General features: G+C 37.2%; 1 protein-coding gene across 7 annotated transcripts in view; it reads right to left on the reverse strand.

Annotated features, from left to right (window-relative positions):
• LOC129720935 (uncharacterized) overlaps positions 1-12,702 on the reverse strand; it is a 233,423-nt gene that overhangs the window by 64,154 nt on the left and 156,567 nt on the right. The window lies entirely within an intron of this gene.

The following is a 12,702-nucleotide window of genomic DNA, read 5'->3' on the forward strand; positions in this document are numbered from 1 at the left end:
AAGTTTAATACGCCCCAAAGTCTAACAAAGGGTAAAGTCATTTTCAATTAAATTTCACGAAAAAAAAACTTATTTTACGAGTCCGAAAAGTCCGGAGTATGAAACGACGAATCCGGTGAGCAATTATTCTACGGCCGTTTGACGCACTTCCAAGTTGATTAATGACATCTAAATTCACAGGAACAATTAAAAAACTATAAACTTCTTTTTATCAGTTTGAGTTCCTGTTTCTGTTAATTTAGGTGCTCCTACCTAAATCGAAACATTAATAAAGTCTTCAGAGTTAAATGAAATTTGCCCGTTAGCAAACATAGAAACGACGTGCCCGGTAAGCAATTACGCTTTTCCAAGGCTAGGGGCACCAAAATTCACAGGAATAGTTACAAAGCAATAATCTTTTGTATTTTTACAGTTTGTGTGCTAGGGCAAAACCATTTTTGACCAATGTAATTATTTGAGTGACGCTGGTCGACGAAAGAGAATAAATTGAGACCCTAAAGCTCAAACTAGAAAAATAAAAGATTACAGCCAGGGCTGGAATTCACCTCAGTGCGGACAGATCCACACGAATTTGTACACAACACATTGGCCATCAAACAGTGTATGCTATTTCGGATGTGTTTTTTGTGTTCTCTTCTCCCCATTCGCTCTTTTGTATTACTCATTGTGCATTTGCCAAAGTGTGCGACACCACTCATTGTGCCTCTCTTTATGGGTTACTGGGTGCAATGATTATCGAATGTTATTTGACAAAAGTGAGCAATAATCTATTTATACTAACGCTGCATTATGCTTTTGTTTTGCAATTCATCCACCCGGTTTTCCAGTGTTATATATATTGACGCTGTGTAGTTTTTCATTTTGGTACTAAATGAACTAAATTTATTTTTGGTTTTGGCCAACCAAAATCAATGCATTTGATTCCTACTGAAGAAATTTTGAAACTAATTTTTAGTGCCGCTTGATGGATTTTGTTTTAACTCTAAAAAATAGTTTCTTCTCGAAAATAGCCGCAACATGTCTCGTACATGAGCAGTAGGGTGGCAATGGGAATCGATTTATGGAATTTCGCTTAGGAATTGGGCCCAAAAACTTCGTCTTCGAAAAAAGTCTCATGCTAAATTTCAGCTTTTTCGGACTCCGGGAACACGTGGTTCGATGCGGTCAAAGTTTCCCTCGTTCGACCGATAGAAAAAATGCACAAGTTCATGAAATTGTCGATATCAAAAAAAAATTGTTTTTTTGATGCCAAATGTCTTGAAAATGCTGGAAACATCAAAATCTGGTGTTATCTAAAAACCAAAATTTAAAAAATCGACTTTCTTCGACCTAAAAGTTCTTTGGCAGCGGTCGATGGAACGTATGGGGAAATTAGACCTTCGAATTTCGTTTAGCAGTAAAGCTCGAAAGTTTTGTCGTTTAAAAAAATGTTTTCACACAAAATTCCAGCTCAATCGGACTCCGGGAATTTTCGACTGAGTAAACTTCTAAACACGATTCGAAGGGACAATTTTTTGTATATGAGTAATTATTACCCTACCGGAATACCGGGACAAAAACATGTTCGGACGTTCGTAATACGTCCTAAGAAACACAACTCTTCCCACGCATGTCCCTTATATACGTTTTCCTAAAATCCATCCATGCCCCAGTCTAGTCCCGTTCCCCTCCGCCTACAAAACGACAAGAACACGTTTGAACCTTAAGCACAGCACTAGGCCCCGCACAATACCTCCGGCAAAGACCTGAGGATTACAAGCCCCTGTCCCAGCTCATGACATCGTGGCTCAGCAGGGCATGCCATACATACTGAATATTCATGGCCATTCGAAGATCATCCGACGCCCATTTAACAACAAAATACTGATTGAAAAATCCATGTTAGTTTTAAGTTAGACTTCATTCCAGCTCGTAGTCGGCAGCGTGGATAAAAAATTTGCTTTTATTTTTTAAGATATCTTAGAAAGTGAGTAAGTATAATTGGCGCCGTTGAACATTAAATTGTATTTGTGCCGTGTTAAATAAATGATATGTGAAGAAAAAAAAAACTCTTCCCACACTGTAAAGAATTGTGTTAAAATGAATTCTCAAAAATGTATATAGCATTAGTTTCTTCTCCTTCGACGAATCATTTTATTGGTTCCATTTTTCAGGCATTTTTTCCACCCGCAACACAAATTACTCAAACTGAAGCACTTTGTTCTCACACAATGGTTACAAAAAGCAGCACAAAGTGTTGTTTACGTTTTGCCTCTCTTGAAATATTTCTCTCTAAGTGATATCTTTCATAGTCATTTCGTTTTCGCTCTTTCTCTTTGTACCTGTTGGTTGTCACAGTAGATATAGTAAAATTCTCACATTGACCGTAACGAACGTACAAATAACAGCCCTGATTTTAACTGTTTAACCATTCCTGTAAATTTTGGTGCCCCTAGCCATTTGAAAACCGACTCAAACACTCTCACCCACTCCGACGTGAACATCAACGAGGCGACGAGGAGAAAAATATTTCAGAAATTACAGTTGATTTATCTTGAACTCTAGAAGATTTCGCAGATTACTGAATCGATGGCGTTCTCCATGGTACGTAAAAAAATCATATTTCGAAAAATAGAATCCTGTCTTAAAAAAAAAAATATGACAAGTGAGGCCCGAGATAGTCGGGATGGCCCTCGAGATGTATTAGTGAGACCTATAAAAACGGGATGATTCTCATAGGAATTTAAACTGAAATGAAACTCGTAATACATGGAATAAACATCGACCTCATTAGCAAAACCCGAAACATTCGGGATGAATTTTGCACGTTTTTCGAGGCCCGACGTAGATTCGGGATGGCCCTCAGGAAATCACAGAGACCTGAAAAATCGGGATGAATCTCCTGGATTTCAGAAATAGTCAAACTAAGAAATGATCCTAGAATAATCCTCGGAAAGTTTACATAAAATCAAACAATATGTGTCTCTTGTTGAATGAAAAAAAAATTCTGTCAAATGTTTATTTCAGTGCTTGCTATGATTTACAGGTCAATCAAATAGTTCCCCCATTTAATGATAATGATGAAGGCCCACCTGCTGTTCGTTGGGAAAAGTGGCGAGAACATTTTGAGGCCTATCTTTATTAGACGAACGTAGTTGATCACGATGAGAAATTCAAATCTCTTATGCTCTTCGGTGGATCAGATATCCGGAAAATTGTGTCTAAAGTACAAATCGACGATTCGCATCCACTGAACAACCGTTATCGAACTGCTCTTCAACTGCTTGACGAGTATTTCATTCCACGTGTTTCGAAGACGTATGAAAGACAAACATTCCGTCAAATGGTACCTGAAGCGAAGGAGAAATTAGATAAATTTGCAATCCGTCTCAAGAAACTAGCTACGAATTGCTCATTTGAAAATCAAACGGACAGTATGATTGTTGATCAAATCATTTCAACCACGAAGGACGAAAAACTGAAGAGGAAATGCTTGGAGAAAGATCACACACTAGAAGAAGTATTAACTATGAGTCGAACTCATGAATCGGTTCAATTTCAACTCAATGCATGGGAAAACGGAATAACAAACAGAATTGCCGTCAATACAGTACAAACAGATCCGGTTACGGTTATGAAGGCACGAAGGGTTGAAAAAACATGGGATAAAACTAATGCAAAGCGGGTGAACCGATGTACTCGGTGCAATGGACGGCACAACTCTAATGACCCTGTTTGTCCTGCTCTGTCCCGAAAGTGTAACACCTGTAACATGATCGGACATTTTTCTCGATGCTGTTTTCGAAAAAAGGATTTCTGGAAACACAATAAACTAGAGGAAACTCATCCACAGAAAAAGAAGAGATTGGTACGAGAAGTTAGTGGAGATGACGCCAATAAGAAAACCGAGAGCCAGATATTTGACTTATTTCACCTCGGATCAAGGAAGCGATTCATATCAGTTACAATAGGAGGCGTTTTGTTGAAGCTAATTATCGATACTGGCGCAGATGAGGACATTCTCAGTGAAAGTGACTGGAAGATGTTGAAGTCTACTGGATGCGAAGCATACAGTGTCAAGAAAGGGAGCAACAAGGTCTTCACCGCCTATGGATCTTAAAGTTCATTAAAAGTTCTTGGTGAAATAAATACGGATATAGCTTTCAAAGGGAAAAGTGTTGAGACAACGTTGTACGTCATTCAAGGAGGAAAATGTTCACTACTCTCTGGAGATACAGCTATCAAGCTAGATATAATAAAATTTCTGAACGTAGTTAAGTCTGATCCTTTCCCTTGTATCACTGGTAAGGAGTTTTCGATTGATTAATTATGAAATGTGTCCCTTTAGAAGATCTTACGCTGATGAAATTAAAAGAACTAGAGAAACAAGATATTAATGAACGCGTGGCTGAGGCGTCAGAGTGGATATCCCCTATGTTAGTTAAACGGAAAAGTGCTAATGAAGTAAGGATTATTTTCGATCTTCGTGAAGCAAACAAAGCTGTTGTTCGCGAAGTTCACCCACTCCCAACTTTGGAGCAGATGACGAAAAAATTGGTACGAATAAAATATTTACAAAGCTCGATTTAAAACAAGCCTTTCACCAAGTTGTGCTGAAGGAAGAATGTCGTTATATCACCACATTCATTAGTCCTATTGGACTGATGCGATACAAAAGACTCATGTTCGGATTATCGGCCGCTCCGGAGTTATTCCAGAAAGTAATGGAAACAATTTTCGCCGATTTATCTTGGCTTATCATTTTCATCGATGACATACTCATTCCTAAAACAATGAACAAGAACTGGCTAATAGAGTCAATTTAGTACGCAAACGTCTGCGGAAGCACAACATTTTGATCAATGACTCCAAAGTTGAGGAAGCAGTAAGAGAAATTGATTTTGTTGGTTATCATATTTCAAAGCAAGGTATATCCATTGCTCAAGAAAAATCAAGAAACTATCAAGAAGTTAAACCCACCAAAATCTATGAAGGAAGTGAGGAGTTTTCTTGGTCTCATAAACTTCGTTCACCGTTACATTCCAGACATGGCAACCATCCATTGAATTTATTGACAAGAAAGGGAACCAAGTTTAACTGGGATACGAACCACCAACAAGCATTTGAGAAGATTAAACATATTTTGCTACATAAGGAAACTTTAGGGTTTTATGATGTGAATGACGAAACCTTTGTAATCGCTGATGGAAGTCCCATTGGTCTCGGAGCAGTCCTTGTTCAGAAGAATAAGCATGGTCAATACCGTATAATTTGTTATGCATCAAAAACCCTCTCTTTAACTGAATGGAAATATGCTCAGACGGAGCGAGAAGCCTTGGCATTGGTGTGGGCCTGTGAAAAATTCTATTATTATTTATATGGAAAATTCTTTTACTTGATCACCGATCATAAACCATTAGTGATTATTTTTGGAGATCGTTTGAAGCCATCACCACGTATTGAACGGTGGAAATTGAGGTTAATGTCTTATGATTACAAAATAATGTATCGCCCAGGAAAAAATAATATTGCCGATCCACTCTCGAGGTTATGCCAGTCAAATCAAGATTCAAGCCCAAGTTTCGACGAAGAATGCGAAAGGATAATCAGAGTAGTAGCTGCTGATATCTGCCCTGTAGCCATTTCAATTGAAGAAACCACGGCTGCAATAAAAAATGATACAGAACTTCAAGAACTGATCAAATGGCTACCATATGATACAAGACGTTGGCCGAAAACTCTGATGAGTTACAAAAAGTTGCCCAATCAACTTTCATATGATGGGACGTTAATATATAAAGATCAACGTATTGTTATTCCTCAAAACGCCGACTTCGTATAAAAGTATGGTGGCCTAAAATAGACGATATGGTTGAAAAGTTTGTAAAAAACTGCCACGGATGCCTTCTAGTATCAGATCCAGACACTCACTCTGTTACGAGGTCAGAAATGCCCAATAGACCTTGGGAGAAAATTGCTATAGATTTTACCGAAATAACAGGTGGAATTCATTTACTCGTGGCAACAGATTGCTATTCCAGGTTTGTTGAGGTAGCGAAAGTTACGTCAATGACTTCAACGACAACCATTAGGAAATTAAGAGAAATGTTCGCTAGATTTGGATATCCTGACGAAATAATATGCGACAACGGTCAACCATTTTCTTCTAGTGATTTTCCTTTCTTTTGTAAAACTAACAACATTAAGATAAAACATTCAACTCCGTATGCGGCTTTCCAAAACGGTCTTGTGGAAAGACAAAACCGAACACTACTAAAAATACTCAAAATAAGTGCCTCTGTGGGCAGAAACTGGGAAACAGATCTACAGGATTTTCTACACTCATATCGAACATTTTTTCATTCCATAACAAATTTTTCTCCATCAGAATTAATGTTTGGTTGGAACATCAAAGATAAACTTCCTGGTATATGCCGGAAAATCGATCTCGATCAAGCTAGAAAAAATGATGAAAAATCGAAGGAGAAAGGAAGGAAATATACTAATGTAAAAAGAAAGACGAAACCTTCTAACATTGATATAGGAGATCAAGTTGTAGTAAAGAATTTTGTGAAGAAAAATAAATTGTCCTGTACTTTCCATCCTGATCCACATATTGTAATTCGTCGAGAAGGGACACGACTGGTTCTGGAAAATCTCATCAATGGAGCAATATTTAACCGACATGTAAACCACGCCAAATGTATACGGAGTAAAAACCCCGTGTCTACATATAATCGAGCCTTAGAAGAACATGACTTAAACTCAAATCTTCCTGATTATCAAACACCAACTTCTATTCATAATCCAATAGCGACACCATCAGATGTACCTTCAAGCGATCCAGTTGAAATAACTGAAACTCCACTTAATACTTGCATAGAGCCACGATCGAAGCGAATGAAGAGAATGCCTTTGTACCTGAATGATTACAACCTAAACTTGTTAAATTCAATTTGATTACCTAAATATTCATGTATAATAGTATTAAAAGAAAGGAGAGATGTAGGATCTTTAACTATTGTATAGGATCTAGTGATCACTGAATTCAATATAGATTCATTCTATTACCAACTGTTGTCTTAATCACTACATAGCGTTCTAGGGAATGGGTTTAGGAGGAATCTAGAGCTCGATAGTAATACTCTAGAGAAAATCTTTTTTCAACAAACTTGTGCAAAATAATGGAGCGCACATTTTCCTGTTATCGCAAATTAGGATGACCCAATTTTTCAATGAAATTCACCATAACTATCTTGTTTTTGCCGATAGAGTTGTATGATGTTCTGTGGGCCTGTCAAGTTTGCGCAGCTTTTTACTAATAAGTTAAATTGGATGTTCGCTTTATTCCGGTAGCAGCAGCAGCAGCAACCAAGTAAAAGTCAAGGTTTGTTTCATTTAGAATTTGACCGCACACAATTTCCGATTGCTCAACCCTCTAGTACCCAGTGCCGCGTTTAGACGGTCTTCATTTACACCTCTAAAAAGCTTCAATACTTAAAAAATGTTTATAAAGATTCATAATGATGTTTTCGAAGTCCGTCTGAAAATTAATTTGGGCATTAGAGGGTTAATGAGAAAATAACGTACATAATTGGTAAAAATATGGGTTTTCATTAAACTTCAAGGAGAAAAACTATTTGTCTGCTGTTCTGATGAATTCTCGAAATTCTCGTCGAATACTCTGTCAGGGCTTGCTTGTATAGCTTTCTTGCTCGAGTTTTAGCAATCAGGTTCTGTTTCAGCGTCCTGTTGGGTTGTTTGCTGGCATGATACGACCGTAATCCCCCACGTATACAGATTTGACGAGCTGTACTATGTGCTGCGTTGAACCTTTTCGCCAAATCACGGAGAGAGACCCCAAACTGTCCCGATAACATTTGAGCACGGTATTCACAGACGATTTCGGTAGTTGAGAGCCTTGGCGATCATTCCTCCTGACCATGTTGGGGTTTTAACGTAAGTGTGCACATTTTTTTCTCATCTCTCGCGTTCCATCTTGGCCAACTTTTCAACGCATGTATCAATCCCGACGAAATTTTCACCACTAAGAAAACAAACCTTCCAGCACGCTGTGATTAGTTTTTCGGTACGACATCTAAAGGTGCTGCAGTAAAATAGGAGGAAACAGCCAAATACTAAGTGGAACAAACTTTAAATTGAGTTTTCTCTTCTCGCAACCACCTTCTGCTGTCGGTTGCGACACGACAGAAGACAGTTGCCGCCTGTAGAATAGACAAAGTGGATGGTGGTTGCTGTGGAAGCAGCAGAAAAAAATGTCATTTACTACTAAACGAAACAAAATTCGGTTTTTGTTTAATGATTGAGGGCAATTGTTCGAAGACAAACACTGTCCTTCTCATGACAATCAAATTTACAATTAAAAAATATTCTTTCTGTTGTGGTGGTAATAGCTCGAGCACTGGCACAGGACGAATAGGTTTGAAAATTGAAGAGCTGATTTCTCCTTTCAATAATATATGCCGTTATAGCAAAAACCCGAAAGTGCTTTAATATATGGTGGTGATGGCTCTATTATTGGCACGACGTGACATGACGAGACATGAACGATGCCAACATTTCCGTTCACCGTGAGGGGGTTGGTAGGGTAGGGAGGTAGGGGGAGGTTATGCGCTGAATATACCATTACAATGAGACCAAATAATAAGGGAGCTGCGTAGCCGCAAGGTTACAGGGTCCGCTTTGTCAAGCGGATGGTCGTGGGTTCGAATCTTAGTAGAATCAGGCCATTCTATGTCAGAAGGGGACTTTAAGCATGGGTTTATTCTCAGGCTCCCCACCAGTTACCCTTCGTTTACGCTGAAATCTACAATACCTTTGCGTGACTTCCTCCTAACAAAAATAAGTCCCTCTTATCAATAAAACTGGCCAGAATGACGCACGACGAAACTTCTCCAGGGAATTATAATTGGTGATATTTGGCAGGAGAGAACGAGGCTGGGTATGGGAGAACAGTAGGCGTGTAAAAGGAAAGGTAGCACATTACACACAAGCACTGATAAAAAATAACAATAAGCATGCCACTTTTCAATTGCGGTATTGCTAATACTAGAAGTACGGGATACAGCAGACACCCGGGCATATCTCACAATAGATCAACGATTCTGGTCGCAGTGAGGAAGTCCATACAGGAAAGAAAATAATAATAATAAAAGAGCGATTATGGCACTGAAACCAATGACTTTGGCAAGTAACAATAAAGGACGTAGTAATTTCAGTTTTCTTTCCGCTTGTTCACTGTATTGTGTGTAAATGAATATCAGCTCCTCGTTTTCCAACGTCAATAACGCGGTTGTGTGTCAGATATAATCTAGTACTTTCTAAAGTTATCAATGTCGTTCACGTACTTAAAATTCAAATCGGCAAAAATTGTTTCATTGTCATCATAATATGATTTATGAATTATAAAATAATTCTAAGAACCGAAACAACCCATCGTTTAGAAAAATAGAATTTTTTTTTACAAAGCATCATTGTAGAACAATCTTTAATTGTATTTACAAAGATACGAAACTTAGATATCCGATTTCATAGAAAAATTTTTGCGGATTTTCGAGCTCCAGATACAAATTTCTCGCAAAACTCGTTCTCTCCCAAGTAACAAAATTGGTTACATAGAATATTTTAGAATATGATACAACTAAAACGTAAAACTTTCAATGCCGACCATGCCAACAATATTGCAGTCATCAAAACTTCATATACGCTCCATCATAGGACGAAATGTTTTATACAACCCGATTTGCCTACCACATAATGGGCTCGAAATTTTAATTGAGATATTTTCTCAATATCAAGTGTGATGTATTAAATTTTATCTTGGTTTCATTTCTCTATGACAGGGTTTTTTTTTCCGAAAGTGACGTGAAACATAATTGTGTACATTTTTATTGTTGCCTATATTTATGGTGAAACCGGCCACGAATTCTATCGCAAATGATACGCGCAGCAGTTCTGTAAGAAATGAATATATAATTAATATTCAACTCCTCTGAACTAAGGCCATGATTTCGAGTATTTTGTTAAATGTATGCCGCTATCTATCCTCTGGTTTGTCAAAACTATGGTGTGGTTTCGTTATTCTTGTAAAAGAAAATGCTGATTTCAGATAAAATTACAAAAGTTTGCAATTTATCCATTCAAAACGACATGTTATTCTAGAATAAAATCTCGGATGTATTTAAAATCTTCGTCATAACCATTTATCATAATTTGATTATGTCCCGATGTCCCGATCATCAAGTTTCATACAAGCCACAATCATAACCTTCATTTCTGGTTTTGGTTGTTATGAAAGTCAATATAAAACAAATTTATGACCGTTCTTGAAACTGTGAAACTACGATTTATAGTGGTGAACATATAATGGTTTGTAAAGCTTATTTGCAGCACATAGTTTATGACTATCAATTTAAACCTACTTACAATCGAAGGCTTTAATGCAAGCCAACTTGAAACAAAAACAAAACCAGAATAAACTCTTGAAGCATTTTGTTGTTACTTGGGCTAGAAACACTGTTCAATGGTTATGTGGCGTCTCCATCGATTCAACGGTGAAAGGAGACGCACAGTTAGCGTTCGCGTTAATTTATTTATTTATTTCGTCAATCATGAGTAAACAAACCATTACAAACAATTTTTCATTCAATAATCGTTGCGATTTCGTATTGAGCTGAAAAAATGTGTAAGTTCATGCCAAGACATTGTAAAGTCAATTTTTTTTCCATACCATATAGCATGGTATGGAGAAAATAATAAATACACCTTCAGTTTTGGTTAATTTTCCATATTTTGGGTACTGATTTTAGTTGTTATATGATGTTATATTACGTCATTACGATCTGCAGACACTCTCTTTCAAAGAGGAACGGAGAAACAACTGGATGTTTTCTGTGTCGGTGATTCCGAAAGTTTTTTGCATGAGTTAGTGTTTTTAAGGGGCGAAAAAAATAAATACACTATTAAAATATACATGGAAAACATTCCAAAAAGCTTAATTTCTCTACATATCGTTAGCAAAGTGATCTTTTACGTTACAAAACTCACTTTCAATGCTTCGTGGCCTGTCCTTTGTTTTGTAAAACCATATTTATTCTTCGTGGCGTGTTTACCACCAAGTTTTCACGAGTAGAAGCAGGGCTAGCATTTCACACTGCATTTATGACGTTCCATAAAGCCTGTTTTATTCCTTAGATGATGCTTTGCAACGCAGGACTTAACAATCTTCCATAGATTTTTGATACGGTTCAAGTTAGGAGACTATGCTGGCCAATCCAACAATTTTATATTTTCCTCAGAAAACCATCTTGAAGTTTTCAATGCTGTTTGTTCAGGATCGTTGCCATCCAACGAAGAGGCATGTTTTCTTTGGCATACGGTAGCATTGCGCTACGTAAGATATCTACATAGTCGTTAGTATTCATAGTCTGTGTTATAAAATGAATGGGTTCCACACCAGCATCAGAAAACAGTATCCCACCATTTTGTGGTCATTTCCAAATTTCACCACTTTCTTGGTTAATTGTTCATTGAAGGCAGTACTTACCGGTCTTCTCACCAAAACTGGACCAAAAAGGTTAAATTTCGACTCATCCGACCAAAACACGATATGCCATTTAGTTGCACCCTAGTTCAAAAACTTTTTAGAAAATTCAGTTCTTGCCTACATGTGTCGCTTTTGAAGTAGAGTAAAGTTTCCTGTGCACCTAAGTGGTCGATTTTGTTTCCGTATGCCGAAGCAAACATGCCACTTTGTTGAATCTTTAAGCAGTATAACGATCCTCAACATATTTACAGTACTGAAAACACGAAGATGATTTTCAAACGAAAATATAAAATTATTATTTTAGCCAGCGCAATCTCCTGATTAAAATCCTTTAGAAATTCTATGGAAGATTGTGAAAGTCTGAAAGAATAAAACAGACTTATGGAACGTCGTACAGGCAGCGTGAAATGCTAGTCCAGCTTCTACTCTCGAAAACCTGGTGGTAAACATAACAGAAGAATATTGAATATGGTTTTACAAAACAAAGGGCAAACCACAGAATATTGAAAGTGAGTTTTGTAACGTGAAAGGTCATTTTGCTAACGATATGTAGAGAAAAAGAGCTCATTTGGAATGTTTTCTATATATTTCAATAGTGTATTTATTTTTTTCGCCACCTTAAAAACACTAACTCACGCAATTTTTTTTTGAAATCACCGACACAGAAAAATTCCAGTTATTTCTCCGTTCCTCTTTGGAATAGAGTGTCTGCAGATCGTAATGACGTAACATAACATCATATAACTACTTAAATCAGTGAGCAAATATGGAAAATCAATCAAAACTGCAAGTGTATTTATTATTTTCTCCATGACTGTATTTGACACGGCACAAATATTTGCAAATTCAATGATTTTGCAGTATTTGTAAGAGATTTTTAAGTGGCCATCATTGTGCTGATATGATTGGTGGCAAACATGTTTCGATTCCGAAGTTTTCGGCTGAATCAATGCGCTGCGAAACTATATCGTTTACATATGAAACTATTGCAAATTTACGACGCCCTTTTAATGATTTAATGTTTATGAACATGCGACGTGCTCCATATAACGGAGAAGTAAATGATGTCAAACCCAATTTACGAAGAGCATACAATATAAATTGCTTTTGTACTGATTCTTTTCTTTCCCCGTATGTAATTGTATGGCTAACCATAC

The sequence above is a fragment of the Wyeomyia smithii genome, chromosome 2 (assembly GCF_029784165.1).
Source record: "Wyeomyia smithii strain HCP4-BCI-WySm-NY-G18 chromosome 2, ASM2978416v1, whole genome shotgun sequence".
NCBI classification, from domain to species: domain Eukaryota; kingdom Metazoa; phylum Arthropoda; class Insecta; order Diptera; family Culicidae; genus Wyeomyia; species Wyeomyia smithii.